Here is a 26925-nt window from a genome sequence, read left to right on the forward strand (position 1 = left end):
TTCACAGATTTTTCCTTTTGTCTAACCTAGATTTCTTTTGATGAGGTTTAGACTCATTTCCTCTTGTTTGGCTCTGAATGGTGACTAAGGCCAGCTGTACTCCAGCCTCTGAATACTGCCTGAGCTCCGAAGCAGTAGCTCTTCCAAGGCCCCTTGGAAGAAATGCTCCGATTCCTGTGTCCTATCTTCTCTATGGGGAACATGGAATTGCTTTCCTGGGAGTTGGTTATAGTTTAAGCCATATTGCATCTCTCAGTGATGTGGTATGTGATTCATCAGGCCTCTGGTGAGAAAGTGTTAGTCACTCAGTTGTGTCTGACTCTTTGCTACCCCACGGACAGTATTCCATCAGGCTTCTCTATCCCATGGGATTCTCCAGGCAAGAAAACTGGAGTGGGTAGACATTCCCTTCTCCAGGGGATCTTCCTGACCCAGGGATCGAACCCAAGTCTCCTGCATTGCAGGCAGATTCTTTACCATCTGAGCCATCAGGGAAGACTTCTTTCAGCAATGAGGAGCAAACATTTTGGCTCCTCTTTTGTCACTGAGCACCACCAGGTAATGGAGTATTCAAATACCCTGGAGATCCACATGTGCTCTAGATAGAGCCAAACTATTAATCGGTGCCATATGAAGCGGATGTCTGTCGGAATGACCTCTCTTGTCCATGTCAGGATTTTTTCAGTTTAACAAGAGTGTAACGTGTTAAGAGACATAGAAAGTGTTCCGAGACTGGAGAGTCTATTTGAGTAACTAGGAGATCATATCTATTAACAGAATAATGGCATGAACTCTGTCCTAGGCCATGAATCCAGGTATTTTTGTTCTAAAATGAAACATAGTCCAGTTACAAAGAATCCACTTTATTTTAGAGCAGTGGGAGACTGGTAAATTCTTTTTCTGAAAATCTTCTTGGAAATCAGGATGAGGTTCAGCCTCCGTAAACTATTGTTCAGAGACTTTCAGAGAAAGTTAAGAAAAATTTCAACATGGTACATGGTATGAAGAAATGTCCAGAACAGGCAAATCCATAGAGACAGAAGGTAGATTAGTGGTTGGCTGTGACTAGGGGGAAGGGAAAACGAGAGATAATGTCTAATGAGTATTAGATATTTTTTTTAAAGGTGGTGAAAATGTTTTGGATTTAGATAGTGGTGATGGTTGTACAACTTTGTGAATGTACTAAAACCACTGAATTGTACTCTTTGAAAGAATGGATTTTATAGTTTGTGAATTATATCTCAGTTTAAGAAAATGCAATTTGAAGAACAGAATACAAAATACTGTTCAGTAACCCTCAAAATTATCAAGGTCATCAAAAACAAGGAAAATCTGAGAAATTGTCATATCAATAAGAGTCTAAGGATATCTGCTACTAAATATAATGTATTTGGGGTTAGACAAAGGACATAACAGGAAAATTGAAGAAATTTGAGTGAAGTGTGGTCTTCGTTAATAATAATATATCAATGTTGGCTCATTAATTGTGAAAAATATCCCATTGTAGTAGAAAATGCTAGTAACAGAAGAAACAGGGTGTGGGGTGTATGAGAATTCACTCTATTAATGTAACAATAATCTAAAGTATTTGAAAATAAAAAGTTATCAAGGAAAAAAGTAAGTAATAGGAGAAAAATGTAATTCAGAGCCTATTGGATTATTAGACATTAACTCCTAGAGATAAATAAAATCTGGAAGTCCTTCTGACTTTAGAAATGTGATTTCCTGTACAGTTTGGCCAACTGAATTTTGGGCTATAAGTTTCACCAGCCAGTTTCTTAGCCAGACTTGAATTAATCATCTGTTTGCAGACTCCAGGGAGACAGAAACACCGAGGGAAGACTGATCCCATCAGTGGAAAGCCACGTTCTCAGACCACCCCCCACCCCCCCGCCTTCTGTGCAGCTTTGGTGGTGGTGGTGGTTTCCTCGCTGGGTCGTGTTCCTCTTGGGACCCCATGGACTGTAGCCCGCCAGGCTCCTCGGCCCATGGGATTATCTAGGCAAGAATACTGCAGTAGATTGCTATTGCCTTCTCTAGGGGATCTTCTCAACCCAGGGATTGAACCCACGTCTTCTGCATTGCAGGCAAATTCTTTACCACTGAGCCACCAGGGAAGTCACTCTAGTTGTTCTTTTGAGCTGTTATCGTATCATGTAAAGGTGATGCACTCGCCACGTGGCAGGTATTTGCTGAGGTATTATTTCAGGCATCTGGGGGAGACCAAAGTGAACACAGGCACAGAACCACACATTCAAAGCTAGTTGCACATGGTAATTAAGTACATTGTGATTATAAGCATGATGGACAGGGTGCTTTGAGAGCAGGTAGCAGGATCTCACCCCGTTGGCAGTTATAGAGAGTGCATCTTAACAGCAAGGAGGGATCAGGGGGAGTCCTTGGGGGTGAAGAGGTGGGAGGGGCATTTCTGGCAGAGGGAATGGCATTGGCAGGTGTCCGAAGGGCACAAGGACTTGGAAGGAACTTAAAGAAGACCCCTGTAGTCCTGAGGTGTAGGGGCAGGTGCCAGGGTGGAGGGCGAAGATTGATGTGCAATTAAGCTGGAGAAGTAGGAAGGGGCCATTAGGAAGTCACCGAAACTTTTTAAGCCTGGAGGTGTCTTGGTCAGAAGTGGATTCAAAAAATAATTCTCTTTACAGTGTACAGAATGGATGGGGGGAGCAACAGTGGAGTGGGGTGGCCGGGTAGGAGGCTAATACAGGGGCTCAGACGGGGAGACTGTGGTGAGGAGCAGTGAACCAAGTGGAGAAAAAACTAGGAGGTGAAATCAACAAAAATATTATGCAGTGATAAAGAACATGATTCATACATACAAAAAACATAAATACCCAGTTTTACTAAAAGATATCAACACCATGTATTTGTTAAAAAGCAAGAGACAAAGCAACAGACTAACAAACACAAGGAAAAATGAAAACCACTGCTCTGATCTGAAAAACCAAAAATCCAGATAGAATAATGAAATGCTAGTTTTTTTTTTAAAGCACAATTATTCTTTTAAAATAGCCACGGCAATATTTTTCAAAATGTTGGCTTGCTCCTTATCAAATTATAAGATTTGTCACGTATGATTTGTGTCTGTTCTCCACTTTGCCAGTGGTCTGGAGAGTCGTGATGTGTCTTACAAAGTTTGACTAAAGAGAGTGCTGAAGTAAAAGGAACTTTCTGAGGCAGGCCTGGCTCAGCTGAGGGGGTCAGTACCCAGTGAGACAGCCTGGGGCCCTGGTCCCAGCGAGGGTGTTCAGTGACAAGGCAGGCCCCGGGGCAGGGTCAGCTGTGACGGCAGACAGACTCACACCCACAGACAGCGTCTACAATACCCGCAGCTGCCGCTGGGCTGCATTACAAAGGTGTCTCAGCAGAAGCATTTTGGCTGTCTGAAATACGGCCTTCACACAATCCTTAGACTATATTTCACAAGTTCATTTTCTAACACACAGGCACGCTTTTATGGCATCTGGAGCATTTCGCTGAATGACTTGGTAGTGCACTGCTGACCAGACAGGGCATTTCCAGATTTAGATTATAAGAGAAAGACAGCAAGTGGTAAGTTCAGCTGCAGGTCAATGGACGCTTGTACCACAGTTCTCTCCCCAAGCACGGGGCGCCTTCATCCCAGAGGGACACATACTGGAAAGCACATTAGACAGAGATGGGCCTGGGTGTCTGCTTTTAGGACTGTTGGTTCCATTTGCCCAGGGACTGTGTTGTTATCACATTGTAAACATTGTTCTTAATATCAAAGAAAGACTGGGAGGGGTGTCAAGAAGTGGCATGCAAAAACTATAATAGAATTGCCAGTGGTTTGTCTTAACTCTTTTCCTAGCATTGATGAGCCACAAGAGGCAAGTGCTGCTTGTGAAAAGCAGAGATGGTGACAGAAACCGATGTTTATTGATGTTGCTTCAAATTGTGTGCATCCTACATTTTTTTTCAGTTCTTGGTGATAAGAACCGAATAATTTGGGTTGGGATAATTTGAAGGGAAATAATGATGTTCCCTGACAGATAGCTTTCTGAAAGAGCTAAGAGTTCATCCATTATTCCACATGAATCAAAGTCTCTCAGAATTTTTCCAATTATGATCACATGTACCATTTAAAGCTTTTGCTCAATTTGTCCAATTCGATTTTTAAAAATGAGGGAGGATTGTATGTCACTTATATCTCCATTAGAAAGAAACATGAAGGAAGATTAAAAATCAGAGTAATATGAAAGATATGAAACAATTTTATTTTTTCTATTTTATAACATTTTATATAACTCATAAAACACTGCTTGTATAAAAATTCCCACAACGTTGCTAGTTCAGTTCAGTTCAGTTCAGTCTCTCAGTCGTGTCCGGCTCTTTGCGACCCCATGAACCGCAGCACGCCAGGCCTCCCTGTCCATCACCAACTCCCTGAGTCCACCCAAACCCATGTCCATCGAGTCGGCAATGCCATCCAGCCATCTCATCCTCTGTCGTCCCCTTCTCCTCCTGCCCTAAATCTTTCCCAGCATCAGGGTATTTTCCAATGGGTCAGCACTTCGCATCAGGTGGCCAAAGTATTGGAGTTTCAGCTTCAACATCAGTCCTTCCAATGAACACCCAGGACTGATCTCCTTTAGGATGGACTGGTTGGATCTCCTTGCAGCCCAAGGGACTCTCAAGAGTCTTCTCCAACACCACAGTTCAAAAGCATCAATTCTTCGGCACTCAGCTTTCTTTATAGTCCAACTCTCACATCCATACATGACCACGGGAAAAACCATAGCCTTGACTAGACGGACTTTTGTTGACAAAGTAATGTCTCTGCTTTTTAATATGCTGTCTAGGTTGGTCATAACTTTCCTTCCAAGGAGTAAGTGTCTTTTAATTTCATGGCTGCAGTCACCATCAGCAGTGATTTTGGAGCCCAGAAAAATAAAATCAGCCACTGTTTCCACTGTTTCCCAATCTATCTGCCATGAAGTGATGGGACCAGATGCCATGATCTTAGTTTTCTGAATGTTGAGCTTTAGGCCAACTTTTTCACCCTCCTCGTTCACTTTCATCAACAGGCTCTTTAGTTCTTCTTCACTTTCTGCCATAAGGGTGGTGTCATCTGCATATCTACGGTTATTGATATTTCTCCCGGCAGTCTTGATTCCAGCTTGTGCTTCCTCCATCCCAGCATTTCTCATGATGTACTCTGCATATAAGTTCAACAAGCAGGGTGACAATATACAACCTTTACGTACTCCTTTTCCTATTTGGAACCAGTCTGTTGTTCCGTGTCCAGTTTTAACTGTTGCTTCCTGACCTGCATACAAGTTTCTCAAAAGGCGGGTCAGGTGGTCTGGTATTCCCATCTCTTTCAGAATTCTCCACAATTTATTGTGATCCACACAGTCAAAGGCTTTGGCATAGTCAATAAAGCAGAAATAGATGTTTTTCTGGAACTCTCTTGCTTTTTCGATGATCCAGCGGATGTTGGCAATTTGATCTCTGGTTCCTCTGCCTTTTCTAAAACCAGCTTGAACATCTGGAAGTTCATGGTTCACGTATTGCTGAAGCTTGGCTTGGAGAATTTAAGCATTACTTTACTAGAGTGTGAGATGAGTGCAATTGTGCGGTAGTTTGAGCATTCTTTGGCGTTGCCTTTCTTTGGGATTGGAATGAAAACTGACCTTTTCCTGTGGCCACTGCTGAGTTTTCCATATTTGCTGGCATATTGAATGCAGCACTTTCACAGTGTCATCTTGCAGGATTTGAAATAGCTCAAGTGGAATTCCCTCACCTCCACTAGTTTTGTTCATAGTGATACTTCTTAAGGCCCACTTGACTTCACATTCCAGGATGTCTGGCTCTAGGTGAGTGATCACACCATTGTGATTATCTGGGTCGTGAGGAACTTTTTTGTACTACTCTTCTGTGTATTCTTGCCACCTCTTCTTAGTATCTTCTGCTTCTGCCAGAGAGTGTACAATTTCCAAAAATATCCTGGGTTTTTAGAAACAATTTTATTTTTCATAATTTAGTTATTATTAATATTTATTTATTTGGATGTGCTGGGTCTTAGTGGCAGCTCTCGGATTCTTCAGCCTTTAGTTTGAGTATGGGAACTCTTAGTTGTGGCATGTGAGATTTAGTTCCCCGACCAGGGATCAAACCAGATCCCCTGCATTGGGAGTGTGAAGTCTTAGCCACTGTACCACCAGGGAAGTCATAGCTCATTTATCTTTAAAATGAGTCTTAAGTTTTCCTTGAGGCCATCTGAATGTGGTTCAGTCTTTAGAAGAGAAATTATCTTTCACAATGACATCTGCCTGTCTGGTTGGTGAGCAATGAAAACTGGCAGCATGAGGGATAAGTCAATCCCACTGGGAACCGAATTTAGCTTTAAAATTTGGTTTTAAATCACAGAATATTTTAAAGATGGCTACTTCCTTGTTCAGCTCAGTTCTGGGGCAACCATCATTACCTCCATTCATTCGAAGCATACTTGCCTATATGTGTTTTGTCTCGCCTTTGGTGAGATTTCCTTTAAAAAATACTACAACTGTTATGGCTTACTCTTTGGCTGTCACAAAACAGAACACCAACTGCACAAAACCTACCTGGGTCCTCTGAGGTTGGAGTGAAACAAAGGGGGAGGTTGTGAAACCCCGCCATGTGCCTGATGACTAAGATGGAACCCATGTAGGAGTTAAGTCAGTAATAACATGCCTCTTGCTGCAGCTTAAGTTGCCTGCAAACCCCCCACGCTTTTTAGCAAATATTACTTTTAATGTCAGAGTGCACAGAGCTGTTCTCGAGGGTTCGGCTAAATTTGACTCTGTGGGAGAATAAACCTAGAATTCCAAATGTGGTGATCCCAACAGTGTATGTGATGCAAGACCAATTTTCCACTTGTGCCGGGTGGGTTTGTTCGAATCTCACACAGAAATGAGAGATGCCAGACAGAGTGTTGACTTGCCCCAAACATAAGGTAGTAATTTAGGTTTTATTTTAAATAGGCATTAGAGTCTGGGTAATCCAAAATTTTAATTTAGGAAGGAGCCTGGGAGAATAGCAAAGGACAGGAGCTAGGTGGCCCTCCGATGAGGGGCGGGGAGTGGAGGAGTTGGAGGCCTCACAGGCTTCCATCCATTTCTGGAAGGGTTATTTTGTGATACACTAGAGGCAAACTCTAAGTCTGTGTCTTAACATGAGTCTGTAGCCAGACCTAAAGGAGATTCTGGCATTGTGATTTGGTGTGGTAGTTTTTTCCTTTAATGTGCAGATGATAGAGTAACCTTTAATGCTGAAAGCGTTGTAAGCTGACTGTGGTGTTTTGACACTGACCTAGTTTCAGCAGTGACCAAATCAGGGTGGCCGTGGAGAAGGGGGCTTGGGGAGCAGCTTGAACGGAATAGGTCAGATGGCTTTGTCCCAGCTCTTCTCAGATACTCACAACGGGCTTTGCATTCTTTATGCAAAGCTCAGGGGTTGCATGAAGAATTTTTGTCCAAAATGCTGCTCTAAGCAACTTTCTCTTGGTTCAAGCTAATGCTTGTGATGCTGGGTCATTCTCTTGGTTTGTGGAGAATGTTTGGTGTAGTCATTCAATAAATGTTTATTGAGCACATGCTATATCCCAAGTACTATGGAGATGGCTGAGAATACAGCAGTGAATAAAGCAGAGTCTCTGTTCTCATGAAGCTTGCTTACTAGTGCAGAAAAGCCTGAGTTCAAATCCTGACTCCATCAGTTATTAGCTTGTGGGTTACTTAGCTTTGACTAACACATTATTGACTGGGGATGCATTAGTGTGTCTTTTGTTATCTGAGAATTATTGACTGGAGACGAATCTGTGTTTCTAGAGAGTGATACACTTAAAATCACTGTGCAGCGCTTAAAATTGGTCAAAGGTTCAGTATACAAGATGATTGTCATTATCATTCACAGTTTGCTCCAGTAGGTTTTTGTTCCAACCTTGCATATATAATATACATAAAATTTTCAAAAATGATGCATCATGAAATTTTGAGTGGAGAAGAATATTTTGGTGAATTTTAAGCAGATACTTTCTCTGACTGCTCGAGTGACATATATACTAGTATCTCAGAAGATGATAGTTCTTCAGAATATAGTTCTGATTCAGACAATGTGAATATTAGACCACGAAAAAGACAAAAAACGTTAGTGATGCATTCTGATATGGAAAGTGAAAATGAAATTCACGATGCTGAAGAATGCTCCTTTGCTTCTACAGAAGAGTGGACTGAAGACAATATTTCATGAAAATCAGAAGAGTTTTCAGGTATTTCAAGTTTAGTTATTGAATGTAATAATCTGCAAAGTGTTGGTGAAATAACAGAATTGTTTTTTGGCTGGCCAAAATAAAAATCGCTGGCCACAGGTGTTGCATGTGCGTGCTAAGTTGTGGGTTTCCCAGGTGGTGCTAGTAGTAAAGAGCCTGCCTGCCAATTCAGGAGACATAAGAGACGCAGGTTCAATCCCTGGGTCGGGAAGATCCCCTGGAGGAGGGCATGGCAATTCACTGCAGTATTCTTGCCTGGAGAATCCCCCTGGACACAGGCATTAGTTTCTGCCAAAATCCCCTAGTCAATAATGAGTTAACTTCTCTGTGCCTCTGGTTTCCATATTTGTAAAATGGGATGACAAAATGGTACTTACTTCGTAAGGTTGTTTTGAGGATTAAATGAGGTATTTCATGTAAAGAACTTACAACAATGGATGCACCGTAGTAAGACCTAAATCTTAACGGTTACATATCAAATGAGCTTCAGCTGCTGTTTAAGGGAAGCGCAAGAAAGCATTCATGCATCTGGTTAGTACAGACAAGGGTTCAGATGAGGCCTTCCGCTGCATGTGGCTATTGGGTGTGGAGTTTGAAACTTGTGAAAAGCAATGGGGCTCAGAAACTCTCATTTAAGCAAACATTAATTAGCCTTTGAAAAAGAAGCCTAAGTGGAAAGGCAGTATAGAAATTCATGGACTGTTCTTTCCATAGGGCTTCAATGATCACAACTGTAGTTGAGAAATCTTGTTGGAATTAGTAGGTAATAAAAATTTGGACCCCTTTAGGGGAGGAGATGCTCCCCAGCCCCAGTGAAAGACACATTCTGTGGACTTGCTGGTGGGCCACCTGGTCTTCTGAAACATTGATACCACACTTGTGCTTTGTGCAGGGGAGAGTGATTTGGTAACTCAATTTTTCTATGAAATCTTGAGAATTCTGTAATTTTGAATCCTGGTGTTAGTATAAATCAGGCTGTTTGAGCTCACCTATCACTCCACTACGTTCTAGCTCAGTTTCTTTATCTGCAAAACAAAGTATATTCAAAGAGAAACCTTTGGTTAAAGTGATAGAACTTAGGAAGCAGTTCTACATGAATAGATGCCCACACGGCTAGGATTTTGTTTAGCAGATGGCAAAGCACATGTATCACTATCTTGCTTCAAGGTGATACTATTCATACCTGGAGTAGGTTCTGATGGACCGTGTCAGTCCTGTTATGTTGAGAGACATGGTACTCTTTAAATAGAAAGCCAGTTGTTTGCCCCAGATGCTTCTAGTTTGTTATGGTTTGCTCCTTTGAAATTTCCAAATATGGTTCTGGGGAAAATGGGTACAAGTTCTTTCTTTTTGGAGCAAAGGCTTTTTGGAACAAGGGCTGTGTTACTGATGAAAATGTTATATTGAGTCTCATGGCAATTCATTTATTGCTTTCTTGACCTTGTGTCATCCAGGGAGTGTCAAAACCACATGGTGCTTCTGAGCCCTACGATTTTTGCAGTTAAGTCTCTGATTTAGCTGACAGATGTTAAAACACAGACACAGCCAGCTAACTCCCCAGCGACAACACAGATGCAGAAATTAAAAAAAATGCAGTTATTCTAACTTGGGGAGGGATTATACTGATGCTCCAAATTTTCCTACTGATAGCCTTTACATTTCCCCCTCACCGCACCCCCCCCCAGCCTGATATGGCTTAGGTTAGGGGAAACTGCATCTCTTTCCTTTTTGTTGATTCAGTCTCCTGTCCATACACCTAAGAAAACGTGCAGATCTGAAGCCTCACAGATCAGAGGAATATTAGCAATAATATTGGGCTCAAGTTTCTTTTATGGTGATCCCAGCTCTGGCTGAGCAACCGTTGGCTTTGAAGAGCAAAACAAAAAGATCTTTGATCTGAAGGGAACTTTCCTTGATGCCTACCCAGTTATTTTACGGATTAGCAAATGGGAAGTCCCAGTGACTTTCTCTGGGTCACAAGTGAGACTAGTGGACCCAGAACTAGAACCAGGTCTTCTAAACTCCAGGTCAGTCGTTTCCCATCAAATCTTGCCCCCTTACACATCCTCAGCCTTTCCTCCAGCTCCCACCTCAGGTTTCCCCTTGAAATCCATGTTGGGGAGTAGGGACGCACAGTGGAGGTTGAGATAGGACCTCTGGCTCTGACCTGCATTGGGTGTGCCTCATCGCAGCCCATTTCCTTTTGGGAAATGCTAGCCACAAGCATGGTTAGATTTTTTTTTTTTTTTTTTTTTTTACTGTAGAGCTGATTTAAACCTGTGAGTTGATAAGTGAAGAAACTGAGGCTCAAGGAGGTATAACTTACTCAGATTTCCACAGTTCTCCAGGAAGACAATTAACAAATATTTACGGAGCACTTATGATGAGCCAGTTTTGTGGAACCTGCTGGGGGTTTGAATGAGAAGAAGACAGATGTGGTTCTTACCCTGGAAGAACTTACTGTCCAGTAGCAAGATAGTCAGAAAACAAACAGCCACAAATGGGAAGAATTTTAGGAAGGGGATGTGCAGGGTCCTGTTGAGAACTTCATCTGGTGTTTCAGAATGTTAGTGGAGAGTTAAAAGACAGGGAACGATACCTTTGAAGTGACCTGCTTTCTTGCCCTATTGAGATATTTGAATCAATCAAAATTCTCTTTCATGTAAGGTTGTTCTGGCACTTTTCAGATCCTTTCTATCATTACCCTATTATTTACTACACTGAAGCATTTCTTCAAATTATGGCCTCACCACAGGTCACTCTAGGAGAAAATGAGGTAGTAGCTGTGGGTGTGCAGAGCTCATAGGGGAACTGAGGCCCAGTACACTCCCAAGGGAAGCTGCTGTGTCCTTGGCATCTGGTTGCCTCTAGAAAAAAAAAAAAACAAAAAACCTACAAGTTCATTCATAGATTTGTAACATTTGTCAATTGCCTGTATTTTCCTGTATTATCATGTGTTCTGGTAAGATGGCACCTTCTGACTCCCAGACTTCTTTTTTCCATGTTCTCAAACTTTGGAACTTTCCTACATAACAGCCATTTTTCTTGCTCCGTCCCTCTCTCCCTGTCCCTTCACCCTCTTCTTCTCAGAGCCCACCTCTTCCTGAGCAGCCCCACCCCTTCCTCCACCAGCCACCCACAGCCCTTGTGCACCAGCTGCAGCTGGTTTTGTATATGGTTACATATTTAAAACAATTTGTGTTCCTGTCCGTTTTCATTATGTTCATCCTTTCTTCTTCTCTGGATGACAAGTGTCCTGGGAAGAGGGTTTGGGGCTCCCATTTCCTTTAGGGCTTAGATTACCAAGAGAGCAGGAGCTGGGGGTTGCATGCCAGGAGAGCCGTGGACAAGAGCAGTTGTCTGAGGCAGACAGCAGGCTGAGACACTGACTTGCCGTGTGACTTTAGACTGGGTTTCAGCTCCCTTGTCTACAAATACGTGCGAGCACAGTGCCTCTGCCCCATGGGATCTAGTGATGTACTGTCTAGGAGGGTCCCCTAAATGGTATAAAGCATTTGGACTGTATTGTAATGTCCTGCTCTCAGACCCTGCCAGGTATGTGGAGGGGCCAGGAAATGTGACGCAGGCTTTTATTAAGCTGGCTCTGGACCCAATCTGAGTCTTTGCCAGAGGGATGGACAGTGTTGAGTGACCCAGACGACACAGTCAACATGGATATGGGTCCTGACAAGGAGACCCCTCAAATAAGAAGACAGTGTCTTGGAAAAATTTTAGAATTTGATATATGTGTAATAGTTGACACACACACACACACACACACACACACTATGTGTATGTGTCTCAGTACTGTGCACACACACACACACACACACACACACACACACACACACTATGTGTATGTGTCTCAGTACTGTGCACACACACACACACACACACACACACACACACACACACACACACACACACACACACACACACACACACACACACACACACACACACACACTATGTGTATGTGTCTCAGTACTGTGCACTGGTCCAGGTCCCCTGAGGGTATTAAATCCTCAGGTGCTCAAGTCCCTCATGTAAAATGGTGTAGTATTTGCATATGATTCAGAAGCAAAGGAAAGCTTGATTCTTTGAGCCGAGAATGGAGGGGTACATGCTTGTGCTCTAGAGAACATGCTTTCCCTGCCAGACTGTGGGCCAGGTTGCTTTATAGAGTCTCGTCAGTGGGGAAGGATGGGAATTCTCGCGAGGCAGGCACGGCTCTTGGCTCTGGATCCAGTGCCGGGGAAGCTTCGCTGCACACGGCCCACCACCGCCATCTTGAATTGCACTGACCTGAATGGTTTCTGCACGCGCCTGCCCAGCTGAGGTGTGGGTGCAGCCATTTTGCCTCAGGAACTCTCTTCTGAAGTGCCAAGTTCAAGTCCTCTGCATGTGGTGGCCTATGAGCAAGTGAAACTAGGCTAAGCACAAAGGAAAGAAAGGTTCGACTTCATTAGTCACCCGGATTCTCTTTTTATTTCCCAGGAATGGTTAATGGGCTTTGCCAGTGACATATTTGCACAGTTAGCAGCATTATTCATAACAGCCAAGAGGGGGAGACAAATCTAAGTGTCCGTCAATGGATGAGTGGATTACCAAAAGACAGGATAGACATGGGCTTCCCATGTGGTGCTAGTGGTAAAGAACCTGCCTGCCAATGCAGGAGGTGTAAGAGACGTGTGTTGGGAAGATCCCCTGGAGGAGGAAATAGCAACCCGCTCCAGTGTTTTCGCCTGGGAAATCCCATGGACAGAGGAGCATATCATAGAACATTAGTCAGCCTACAACTTGATGAACCTCAAGGACGTTGTGGTGAATGAAACAAGCCAGTCACAAAAAGACAAATACTGTGTAATTCCTCTTATTTGAGGTACATAGACATAAACTAGAATGGTGATTGCCACAGGCTAGAAGAGGGGAGAATGGGGAGTTATGGTTTAATAAGGTGGTGAATTTTAGTTTTGTAAGATGAAAAGAATTCTGGAGATTGGCTGCACACAGTCTAAATATACTTAACATTATTGAATGATACACTTACAAATAATTAAAATAGTAAGTTTTATATTAAGTTTATTTTACCACAATAAAGAAAAACAAACAAAACCCTCTAATGCCCAGGTTGTACCACAGACCAATCACATCAGAATCTCTGTGAATGAACCTCAGGCTTTGTATTTTAAAACTTTCCCTAGGGTTAAACCAAAGTGGAGAACTACTGGACTCCAGGCAGGTAATTCAGTCCCCAGGTCACTGCTGTAATCCAGGGGTGCAATGGGAAGGAATGGAGTCACAGGATAAAACAAATTGCTTGGTTTGGAGAGAGACATGTGTCAGCATTCAGTGATAGATTAGATATGGGGAAAAAGACAAAGAATGTATCAAAGAGGTTCCCACTATCTTAGATTAATGGTGGATTTGTAGAAAAACTGACCATTTATCAGGAAGTGTTTGGGGAGGTTTTGGAGGGATGATGATTTATTTGATGATTTGGTGATGTACTTGGGAAGAAATTTCTTAGAGGCAGCTAGAAATTTTCATATTCAAAATAATTTATCCATTTTCTCCTTAGAAACCAGAGGTCTATTTTTACATTAAAAATTAATTTTTGTTAAAAAAGGAGCAAAGGCAGAAAAACTGCCCTATGGCTATAATGTCTTTAGGAGCCAGTGATATACCTCTTATTTCAGAGCTCCTTTTGGCACAACTGTTGGGGAGCTGTGTCCTTCCCTTGTTTTTCTCCTTCCTGCCTCTGAATCTTCTATGCAGCTCCTTTCTCAGGACCCCAGTTACGTGTGGTTGCCAGTTCCTCCCACCTTTCTAGAAAGCTCATAGTCATCAAATTCACATTAAGGCAATAGAAACTTCCCGCAGTCATTTTTCTGGCAGCACTCACATTTGAAAAACAAACTGAATGGCGAGAAGCACGTTTAATGAAAAAGAATAAAACTTGAATGATAGCATTGCAAGAAGGAAAAATTTTGTAGAAGAAATTGTGGTTCTCTCAGGTCTCCAGAAAGCACCTCCCTAAAGAATCTTGGTTAAATGTGCAGACCGAGGTGAGTGGGTGGGGGATTCAATGAATCACATGCAGCTAGAGTGGTAGATAGTCGCTGGAAGGAGGTTACTGACTCACCTAGGTGATCTAGCCATAGATATGATGGGGACAAAAATCAGTGGGGCATTAAATATAGCATGTTCCTCTGGCACAGAATCATATTTTTCAAACAGCATAGAGTCATGCCTCCCTGCTTTACTCCAAAGTGTTCAGGAGACTGAGGATTCAAGGAAGATCTCAGAAACTTTCCCTCACATGGACTTGGAGATGCCTTTATCACAGTGCCCACAATTTGCATGCTGTGACTTGCAGCCATTGCCATGTTTATTTTGGACAGTTTAAGGGGGGAATACCCAGGCTGCCCTGGCGAGAATAAGAAGGAAAAGAGTCAGACAAAACTTCTGGAAAAGCTTGCAGTGGTGTTGAGCTTTTATCTATCTTTCTAGTTCAGTGTCTGGCACATGTAGGTAGTAAATAGACTCTGTTGAACGAACGAGGGCATAGTAGAAATAGTTTCTGCGTGATGAATTTTATGGTTGTAATTTTCTTGTGCTATGTGTGGGTGGCATGTCGAAGGAAAACCCAGAAGGCCTGGATTCCAGTTCTAGTTGTGTCACTAATTAGTTCTGTGATATCGGCTCAGACACTGCCTTCTCTGAGCTTGTTTCCTTGGTAAAGAGAGGTCAATGAAGCTATGTTTCTCACTCCCATGGTAGTTATTCGCTGTTAAATGAGATAAAGTGCATGAAAGTGATCGAAAACTCTGAGGTGCTCTACAAATATAGAGTACAATCATTTTGAAAGCACTTAGCTTTGTAGAAGATTGTGTGAATTAATGGGTATTGATGAAGAAACACATTTCATTAGGTAAAAACTGAAAGTAAAACTCGTATACTTTAGAATGTGAAAATAAACTCGCCAACTTGTGTAACAGTAATTTCAAAGCATAGTATATTAATTTCAAGTAGGACATTTATGAAAAAAACATAAAAACAAAACTGAGATGTTAAAAATGTTCAACACTGTTGCCTCTAACTTATTCTCAGAGTCCAACATTTTTACAATTCTCATGTAAGAAATTTATATGAAGTTTAAATACCCATCAGTTGTGTTAGTCACTCAGTTGTGTCTGACTCTTGGTCACCCCATGGACTATAGCCTGCCCAACTCCTCTGTCCATGTGATTTTCCAGGCAAGAATACTGGAGTGGGTAGCCATGCCCTTCTCCAGGGGATCTTCTCGACCCAGGAATCAAACCAAGATCTCCTGCATTGCAGGTGGATTCTTTACCATCTGAGCCACAGGAGAAGCCCATGTACCCATCAGTATCTGTGACCAAATGCTGAGATCTTGCCATGTACACCAGGTATCAGAGTTATGTTTCTACTGCTCTTCTTGGAGTAATCACTAGTTAATTTGACTAATGGTTGCTAGTCTTTCCAAGTATGTATGTTTGTGTGTGGTGTGTGTGTTGAATAGCACAACAGTTTCATTAGGCTGGCAAAGTGCTGCATCCACGTGTTTATAGACAAAGGCCTTTTTGATGTGTTAATAATCTTAAAAGGCTTAGTGCCACTGGGAACTGTGCACATTTTTTCTTTATCTAACCTTAATCTTAAGTATTTTCTTGGATAGCCATTGAACGTAAGTTTAATGTTAGCTGGATGAATAAAGTATTAGTTACTGTATTCTCTTCAAAATAAACATAGCCTTGTTACAGCAACAGCAAGGTGAGCTTTTATTTGACTTTAGCTAAGATGAATTATGCTTAAACATTTTGTAGTGACTTATGAAGTTTGGCTTCTCTATAGTATATTAAAAGATTTATTTAAATATTGATGATAAATTTCGTTAAAGTGACAAAGCATCTTGCACTTTTTGATGATTTCCATTCCCCCCGCCCCCCAAATACAGCTAAAGCTTTATCCATGATAATGAGAGTTAGAAAAGTCGAGTGACTACTTCTATTTTCAAACCAATATATCCTTGTACAGTAATTTTCTATATTACATTTTGCCGATACCATAATCTGGGAAAAGTAGTGATAAAACTCAGATACACTGCAAGAAAGAGTGAGTAAACATGCTTGATGATACTCGCTTGTTATATACATCTGGTGGTTATGTACTTAAACTAAATAGGAAAATCTTACTCATCTCGGTAGAAAAACAGGGTAAAGATTACAACTTGGGGACTTCGTGATATTTTGTCTGTGTGCAGTTTGTCAAAAGGCAATTTATCTAAAGCTGGAAAAGGATATGGTTTGGCTGACTAAACTGTGGAGTGATACAAATGATACGTAACGATAAAAATGCTTAGGGGAATTTTCGGGGCGCTCAAATCAAGTGTACAGTATTGTGTGGGTGTAAAGAGCAGACTTCTTTCTCTGGTTCTCTTTTTGCACCAGTTTTCAAAACTGTGAAAGTTGCTGACATTTTATACCACATGCTGGACCGTTAAATCACAATTTTCGTGGTCACTTGTAAATATGCCTGGTGGTGGAGGGAAAGCTTGTTTGTGCTCCCTGGGACAAGCATCTTTCCCATGTGCTCCTCCTCCTTTTAAATCGCACTGGGTACTTTTGTTTTGGAATCCAGGGCTCTCTAATCTGAGAGTGACTTGGGAGAACTCTGGAGCTACCTTGTTTTCATAGGTGTTCCCTGAAGGAAGGCTGAAAGTATGATTCAGAAACACGAATCTTTCAGTCCTCAAACAAAAATGATCTTTCTGATCCGGGTGCCACAACTCCTGAAGTTCTGACATGAAGGGATTTCTTCCTCCCCAACACTGGGATTGGGAAGTCCTGAAGATATTTCAGTGGGGCTAGTTATTTAAGCTCATTTTCTGTCTCATCACTAAAATGGGGCTACTGATAATTACTGATAAATGACCAGTAATTGGTAAAATGATACTAGTACTTAAAATGGGGCTACTGACTGTTACTAAGGTGGGTTTTGTGGCTATCCAATGAAACAATGCGAGCCAAATGCTTGAAGGCTAAGTAGTAATAGTTATAGTTATTACTATTTTTCTTTTTGTTGGAAGGGAGGAAAAGGAGGAGGAACAGGCCGCTAACATAGTAGAGGGTTTTTCTCCTTCCCAGTTACACCCTGGGAGGTCACAGGATTGGTGCTGAAGAAAAGCTTTGTCCTTCATGGCCTAAGAGGGCTTCTTCAGGGTTGATTTGGGGGGATCAGCAAGAGAAACCCCAAATGAGGTGAAGAGAGAGGATGTTGGAGGGTACCACATTCTAATGTGTTCATTTTTAAAGTTCTTTAACTTTTCAAAGCACCAAGTCATCTGCTGACTTGTTTTCACAATGTATGAAAAAGTTGGCAGGGTAGGTATTCTTTCCCTACAAGGGCGGAAACCAGAGTCCTGAGAGGTAAAGGAACTCACCTTTTGTCATACAACAAGTTTTAGTGGTAAAACTGGGATTAGGACCCCAGTCTCAGATTCTGAGTACATCACCCATTCACTGTGTGACATCCTCAGATTCAAATGACCTTGTTCACAGGTTTGTGTTCAGACCTGGGTCCCTACTGATGAGCCTATTGTTGGCAACCTGTAAAATAGCAGCAATGACAGATAGTGTAGATTCATGGTCCAAAGGACCAGTGTCAGCTAGAGATGGCTGGAGTAATAGCACCTGAGCCAGGTGAGTTTTCATTTCCTGGCTGTGAGGGAGGTTTCTACTTGAACCTGGCCCAGGCAGAGTTACTGATGGGGGAGATCTGACTCCAGTCCAGAGCCCTCTCTAACAGCTTTGCTGCAACTGAACTTCAGAGTCCCATGACTACGCTGAAAGGAATGAAAAGGAGATGCTGGTAATGTTGAGAAATGTCAGGAAAGTGTGATTCTGACAGCATTCCATCAGCTTTTCTCTTCTTTCCTCTTTTTTCACTTCATTTATACAAAATAGCTGTGGAAAATTAGAGACTCTATAAATGTTAAGCCTTTGTATTATGATTTGAATTGCAAAGTCCTTGGGGGCATTGAATTTCTGAACATTTTGGGGTAGCTGCAAAATTTAATTTTAGGTAGAAAAGAGTTAACTGAGGGTCAATGTAATTCCCAAATCATCAGTGTGCAAATCATCTAAGCATATGTGAAAAATTCAACAGCTTAAAGGTAATTTTCTGGGAAAGTAAAAATAATACACTGGTATTTAGCCAGAAACAAGAATTTGCAACATTTCTTTATGCATAGGAATTCTCTAGTAGGCAAATCATAAATTAATGTGGCGTATTTATAGTTTATTTATTAACTTAGGGCTTCCCTGTTGGCTCAGACAGTAAAGAATCTGCCTGCAGTGCGGGAGACCCGGGTTCAATCCCCGGGGTTGGGAAGGGAATGGCAACCCACTCCAGTAGTCTTGCCTGGAGAATCCCATGGGCAGAGGAGCCTGGTGGGTTATAGTCCATAGAGTTGCAAAGAGTCAGGCATGACTGAGCAACTAACTTACAGAGAAGAGTTAAAGTGGTATAGATAAAACAGGTACTTTAAAACTAAAGCAGATGAACTCAAGACAAAAACTAGAAAGAAGAAAGGAAAAAGGAGAGGGTCATAGAGCATTAGTGAGAACTCCTGGGTGTGGACATTCTGATTGAGTGTATACAACAAGTTTGTACTTGAATTTCCTTGTGGCCTGGGAAAAGCTGGTGCCAGAATGAATTGGATAGCCCTCATTTTTTCTCTAGTACTAGAGTGCCTGTTTCATTCATTCACTCACTCACTCACTCATTCGCTCTTTTCAGTGAAACTTATCTGATCTGTCTTTCATTACTGTGGCTCCATGCTATGCACTAGAAATATGGCAGTGAACATGATCCAGAAATAGTTATCTTCATGGAGCTTATAGTTTTCTTGGGAAGGCATGTAGACAAATTATTACTATATGCTATGATGTGTACAGATCTGCTAGACATGCAGAGAAGTATAAGAGCATCCAATAGTTGCATTTAATCCTGAGTGGAGGTTAGGGAGGTTTCTGTTACTCAGTGAAACATTTTAAGCAACTCCACCTTGCTAGTAACATAATAGCTTGCTGTTGGATTTCAGGACTACTTTTCAAAAGCAGAGTCTGATTTGTTTGCACATGACTTAAAAACTAATGAATTGAACCAATGTCAACAAGCACTCTGGGCTTCCCCAGTGGCTCAGCAGTAAAGAATCCATCTGCAATGCAGGAGATGCAAGAGACTTGGGTTCGATCCCTGGATTGGGAAGATCCCCTGGAGAAGGAAATGACAACCCACTCCAGTATTCTTCCCAGGAAAATCCCATGGACAGAGGAGCCTGGCAGGCTATGGTCCATGGGGTCGCAAAGAGTCGGACACAACTGAGCCCAGCAACTACTCTACTGTTTTTTGTTTGGTGATTTATGGCTTGAAATAGGGCCTGCTTATTGAATGTTTTCCTTCATACGTGATTTCTATCCTGTTTCTGGGTCCCTTTGCTATCTCTACAGAAACTTTTAATATGAGAGCTTGGCTTAGTCATAAAACCTTGTTCTGTTGGTTTACCCCAGTCTTGAATGATAAAATAGGATGAGCTAATTAATCAGAATATTAATACTCCCAGGACCCTTTGGAGAACTAACTAGAGTTTTAAATGCAATTTGAAATGTAGGGTGGTACAATAAAAAGCTGAAAATCTTTGTTTTGAAAAATAGTATTATATGATACATGTAAAATATTTTGCTGAACCATCAGAAAAGTTCAGATTTTATAGTATAGAGAATTCCTCTAAGGTAGAGGTGGAGTAGTATATTTAAGAATGTGGGATAAATTCACGTTCTGGTTCTGCCTCTTTCTAGTCATGAGAACTCGGGTAGGTTATACAATCTGTTTGTGCCTCCATTTTTTCATCTGCAGCATAAGGATAATGATATTTATCTTGTAGAGTTGTTACGAGGGCTATATGAAGGGACCTAAGGAACTCAGCCCAATGCCTGGCTCTCACAAAGGCTCAATAAATGTTAGTTATTCTTAATGTTAGGGTAGAAAATGTAGGGTTTTGATAGTATTTTAACTTGCTATAATATTTGAATTGGAATCTACAAAAGACATCTCTTTTAAGAGGAAGTAGAATGAACAAAAAGAAAGAATGATGGGATGGAGCCAAAGCAAAAACGATACCCAACTGTGGATGTGACTGGTGATAGAAAGAATGATGGGATGGAGCCAAAGCAAAAACGATACCCAACTGTGGATGTGACTGGTGACAGAAAGAATGATGGGATGGAGCCAAAGCAAAAACGATACCCAACTGTGGATGTGACTGGTGATAGACGCAAAGTCCGATGCTGTAAAGAGCAATATTGCATAGGAACCTGGAATGTTAGGTCCATGAATCCAGGCAAACTGGAAGTGGTCAAACAGGAGATGGCAAGAGTGAACGTTGACATTCTAGGAATCAGAGAACTAAGATGGACTGGAATGGGTGAATTTAACTCAGATGACCATTATATCTACTACTGTGGGCAAGAATCCCTTAGAAGAAATGGAGTAGCCATCATGGTCAACAAAAGAGTCCAAAATGCAGTACTTGGATGCAATCTCAAAAATGACAGAATGATCTCAGTTCGTTTCCAAGGCAAACCATTCAATATCACAGTAATCCAAGTCTATGCCCAGACCAGTAACACCGAAGAAGCTGAAGTTGAACAGTTCTATGAAGACCTACAAGACCTTCTAGAACTAACACCCAAAAAAGATGTCCTTTTCATTATAGGGGACTGGAATGCAAAATTAGGAAGTCAAGGAACACCTGGCATAACAGGCAAGTTTGGCCTTGGAGTACAGAATGAAGCAGGGCAAAGGCTAATAGACTTTTGCCACGAGAACGCACTGGTAATAGCAAACACCCTATTACAACAACACAAGAGAAGACTCTACACGTGGACATCACCAGATGGTCAACACCGAAATCAGATTGATTATATTCTTTTCAGCCAAAGATGGAGAAGCTCTATACAGTCAGCAAAAACAAGACCGGGAGCAGACTGTGGCTCAGATCATGAACTGCTTATTGCCAAATTCAGACTTAAATTGAAGAAAGTAGGGAAAACCACTAGACCATTCAGGTATGACCTAGATCAAATCCCTTATGAGTATACAGTGGATGTGACAAATAGATTTAAGGGACTAGACCTGATAGACAGAGTGCCTGATGAACTATGGACAGAGGTTCGTGACATTGTACAGGAGACAGGGATCAAGAAAATCCCCATGGAAAAGAAATGCAAAAAAGAAAAATGGCTGTCTGAGGAGGCCTTACAGATAGCTGGGAAGAGAAGAGAAGCAAAAAGCAAAGGAGAAAAGGAAAGATATTCCCATCTGAATGCAGAGTTCCAAAGAATAGCAAGGAGAGATAAGAAAGCCTTCCTCAGCGATCAGTGCAAAGAAATAGAGGAAAACAACAGATTGGGAAAGACTAGAGATCTCTTCAAGAAAATTAGAGATACCAAAGGAACATTTCATGCAAAGATAGGCTCGATAAAGGACAGAAATGGTATGGACCTAACAGAGGCAGAAGATATTAAGAAGAGGTGGCAAGAATACACAGAAGAACTGTACAAAAAAGATCTTCACGACCCAGATAATCACGATGCTGTGATCACTCACCTAGAGCCAGACATCCTGGAATGTGAAGTCAAGTGGGCCTTAGAAAGCATCACTACTAACAAAGCTAGTGGAGGTGATGGAATTCCAGTTGAGCTATTTCAAATCCTCAAAGGTGATGCTGTGAAAGTGCTGCACTCGATATGCCAGCAAATTTGGAAAACTCAGCAGTGGCCACAGGACTGGAAAAGGTCAGTTTTCGTTCCAATCCCAAAGAAAGGCAATGCCAAACAATGCTCAGACTACCACACAATTGCACTCATCTCACATGCTAGTAAAATAATGCTCAAAATTCTCCAAGCCAGGCTTCAGCAATACGTGAACCGTGAACTTCCAGATGTTCAAGCTGGTTTTAGAAAAGGCAGAGGAACCAGAGATCAAATTGCCAATATCCGCTGGATCATCGAAAAAGCAAGAGAGTTCCAGAAAAACATCTATTTCTGCTTTATTGACTATGCCAAAGCCTTTGACTGTGTGGATCACAATAAACTGTGGAAAATTCTTAAAGAGATGGGAGTACCAGACCATCTGACCTGTCTCTTGAGAAACGTGTATGCAGGTCAGGAAGCAACAGTTAGAACTGGGCATGGAACAACAGACTGGTTCCGAATAGGAAAAGGAGTACGTCAAGGCTGTATATTGTCACCCTGCTTGTTTAACTTATATGCAGAGTACATCATGAGAAATGCTGGGCTGGAAGAAACACAAGCTGGAATCAAGATTGCTGGGAGAAATATCAATAACCTCAGATATGCGGATGACAGCACCCTTATGGCAGAAAGTGAAGAAGAACTAAAGAGCCTCTTGATGAAGGTGAAGGAGGAAAGTGAAAAAGTTGGCTTAAAGCTCAACGTTCAGAAAACTAAGATCATGGCATCTGATCCCATCACTCCATGGGAAATAGATGGGGAAACAGTGGAAACAGTGTCAGACTTTATTTTTTTGGGCTCCAGAATCACTGCTGATGGTGACTGCAGCCATGAAATTAAAAGGCGCTTACTCCTTGGTAGGAAGGTTATGGCCAACCTAGATAGCATATTTAAAAGCAGAGACATTACTTTGCCAACAAAAGTCCTTCTAGTCAAGGCTATGGTTTTTCCAGTGTTCGTGTATGGATGTCAGAGTTGGACGGTGAAGAAAGCTGAGCACCGCAGAATTGATGCTTTTGAACTGTGGTGTTGGAGAAGACTCTTGAGAGTCCCTTGGACTGCAAGGAGATCCAATCAGTCCATCCTAAAAGAGATCAATCCTGGGTGTTCATTGGAAGGTCTGATGTTGAAGCTGAAACTCCAATACTTTGGGCACCTCATGCGAAGGGTTGACTCATTGGAAAAGACCCTAATGCTGGGTAGGATTGGGGGCGGGAGGAGAAGGGGACGACAGAGGATGAGATGGTTGGATGGCATCACCGACTAGATGAACATGGGTTTGGGTAGACTCCGGGAGTTGGTGATGGACAGGGAGGCCTGGCATGCTGCAATTCATGGGGTCGCAAAGAGTCAGACACGACTGAGCGACTGGACTGAACTGAACTGAGAATGAACAAAGGACAAATGGCCACAGTTTTGTTAATCCAAAGGTTCCACCAGATCAACATGAACGAGGAGAAAGGGTTGTGAAGCAAACATCTACCTTGTTCTTGGAGTTTTTGTTATACTGAAGAAGTCAGAGCTGCCCAGGACTCTACAGAGACGTGACCTTTGAAAGAGGCAGGACCTGCTGAGGCATGGAGAAGCTGTAGACATGGTGGTTAAGGGCAGAGACTCTAGAGTCAATCTCAACCCCTTGGGCAAATTACCTAACCTTTCTATGCTACAATTTCCTCCTTAGTAAAAGAGAATAATAAAAGCACCTATGTCATTGGATTCTTGTGAGGATTAAATGAAATACTTGAAAAGTGTCCAAGACAGTGATGGCCTGTCACTCTCAGTAAAATTAGCTACTACTATTCGTCTGACTAGGTTGTAAGCTCTTGACACAACAGGTACTTTTTGCCTGTTTTCTTCTTTTTACTCATGTATCTCCAGGACTTGGAAAGTGCCTAACGTGGCAGCTTCTCAGTAAATACTTGCTGAGTGAGAAAATACATGAAAGCTCTGTTAGTCAAATAAGAAGATTAAAAAACTGGGCTAAAATGTTGAAAATAATTGAAGCTAGGTGATGGGTGCATAAGGATCTATTAGATGATCCTCTCTACTTTTTGTTTGATTGAGAAGTTTATAATAAAGTGTAAAAAAAGAGACTGAAAGTGAAAGTGTTAGTTGACTCCTTGCGACCCCGCCAGGCTCCTCTGTCCATGGAATTTTCCAGGCAAGAATACTGGAGTGGATTGGCATTTCCTTCTCCAGGAAATCTTCCTGACCCAGGGATTGAACCTGGGTCTCTCACATTGAAGGCAAATTCTTTCCTGTCTGAGCCACCAGGGAAGTAATTTTAAAAAAGAGACTAGACTGATGTAATAATTGGACAGAACCAGGCATTCAAAAACCTTTTTTTTGTTACAGCTTAAGCAAGTAAAAAGACATTTTATACTATAAAACATATGCAACATTTTGAATATACTTTACATTACTACTAGAGACTGGGGAAACTGTGTTCCCCAAAGGACATTTGTTTCTCTTTTAAGGATTCTGATGGCAAGCAAGAATTTAGATAAAAATTGACAGAGCTGATCTGTCAACTGGCACAGTCTTTCTTATCATTACCCTGTCATCATACACCCGAGGGGCTGAAAGGGACCTTGGAGGTGATTTGTCTGTCTCCCTTGGAGGTTACTCAGGTATCTGTCTGCATTGTCCACTCCCTGTTTCAGCACTTTAGCAGCTCCCTTCACTTCAGGCTAGAGGTCACCATCCCCTCCTCTAATGTCTCAGGAGACTCCTGGCCCTGACACAGTCTTCCCTTTGGACCTCTGCCCAGATCACGTTCCAGTGCTGTCACTTCTCCTCTTGACTGTCCCTTCTCATCTTGCCCCATTCAGGTGTAGTAACCTGGCCATGGAACATACACCTTAGTGCTGACGTGACTGTGTGGGATACGGCCTCTGAGAGCTGCCCGTGGTTCCTTGTGATAGCTCTGGTGAGAGGACTTCCCTTTGTAGGAAACTTTGCTCAGGCCCCCAGGGTTACCGGTCAGGATTTTCCTGCTGGCCTCCTCTTGGGAAGCATTATCATAGCAGTGTAAAGAGACCCATTTTAATAGTTCTTAGATAGGGTCTGTGGAAAGAGAACTCCATAGTCACCATCCTTGAGTTTTCAAGGTGGGAAGCATGGAAACTTTGGAGAGCATTTTTGGTAACACACGAAGTTATTTTAAATGCAATACAGTTGATTATTTTTATTCATGGGAGTTCTGTTCTGTAAAGTCACTTTGAATGCTGAATTAGTGAATACTAAACCATTGCTTTAGAGGAAACATGGGGTTCGGTTCCTACCAGTCTGTGGTCCCAACATTTTTGTCATCAATCAATACAAAACCGTGTTTTAGGTGTGTTTGTGTTTAGATGCCTTATTTACTATATTCATTAGCATTGAACTCACAGCCATCAGCGCTGTAACTGAGGTGTGAACGACTTATCTAACACAGATCTGTCCTCCGGGAGCTGCATCACAGCCTTCTCGCACTTAGAAACACTAGACACTTCAGCTCTATGTTTGGGGCCATGTTACACAGCGAAATTACCAACAAAAAGCACAGCGATGTGAAAACCTGGCGCTTAGCTGACCTTGAAAACGACACTTGTTTGTACCATGAGAACTGAAACAAGAAGGCAGAGCGTGACCTTGTTTGACCCCAGCTGGGAATGTGTGCGTCAGGCAATACAAAATTTTCACTGCTTCTCGTGTCCTCAGACAACTATGAAAGTGCTGTATTGCTTTTGGGCTTACAAAGAAAGTTTAGCAAGTAAAAGAATTTGCAAATATGGAATCCATGAGACATGAGGATTGACTGTATATCCATGAAGTTTGTGCAGTAGGTCATTATGTTTAATAAAACAAAACATGCAATTTACTACATGTGTATTACAAAATATTATATGTAGTCATGTAAATCATGGTTCTTCATTTCATATCTTTGATCCAGGAGATCTGGAATGAGAAAATTAGATTATAAGGTGAGCTAAAAAATTTTAAAGATTTATATGATCTCTTAAGCTTTAAATCTTTAGCCTATATATATTATTTATATATTTATATACATTTTATGTATTTATTATATTATATCATGTCGTATTTTGTCTTCTGTATAGCGCAATAGCTTAAAATTTCCTTTATTGCCGTGGAAAAGGTTGAACTGAGACAATTTTCAGTGATTACCTGAAATATCATGTATATACCTAAAGAATATATTAATATCTATTTTAAATTATAGTTGGTTTACAATATTATATTAATTTCAGGTGCAACATAGTGATTTAGTATTTTCATAAGTTATACTTCATTTAGAGTTATTATAAAATATTGGCTATATTTCCTGCATTTTACAATATATCCTTGTAGCTTACTTATTTTATACATAGTAGTTTGTACTAAACACTGTAAGTCTAACCTGAAAGTTTTTCTCCTTCACCCTGGTGAGGAATTATCAGTAGGAGGTATCTATTGAAAACTAAGATCATGGCATCTGGTCCCATAACTTCATGGCAAATAGATGGGGAAATAGTGGAAACAGTGGCTGACTTTATTTTTCTGGGCTCCAAAATCACTGCAGATGGTGATTGCAGCCATGAAATTAAAAGACACTTACTCCTTGGAAGGAAAGTTATGACCAACCTAGACAACATTAAAAAGCAGACATTACTTTGTCAAGAAAGGTCCGTCTAGTCAAGGCTATGGTTTTTCCAGTGGTCATGTATGGATATGAGAGTTGGACTATAAAGAAAGCTAAGCGCCGAAGAATTGATGCTTTTGAACTGTGGTGTTGGAGAAGACTCTTAAGAGTCCCTT

General features: G+C 41.6%; 1 pseudogene across 1 annotated transcript; it reads left to right on the forward strand.

The window, feature by feature from the left end:
- Positions 1 to 216: 216 nt before the first annotated feature.
- LOC145528634 (protein CFDP2 pseudogene) lies at positions 217 to 25739 on the forward strand (annotated as a pseudogene). The gene is made up of 3 exons (XR_014070528.1): positions 217 to 453; positions 18662 to 21705; positions 25565 to 25739. The product of XR_014070528.1 is annotated as a protein CFDP2 pseudogene (transcript).
- Positions 25740 to 26925: the final 1186 nt, after the last annotated feature.

This window comes from Giraffa tippelskirchi, chromosome 12 (genome assembly GCF_054371585.1).
Source record: "Giraffa tippelskirchi isolate mGirTip1 chromosome 12, T2T-mGirTip1v1.2.pri, whole genome shotgun sequence".
Lineage (NCBI taxonomy): Eukaryota > Metazoa > Chordata > Mammalia > Artiodactyla > Giraffidae > Giraffa > Giraffa tippelskirchi.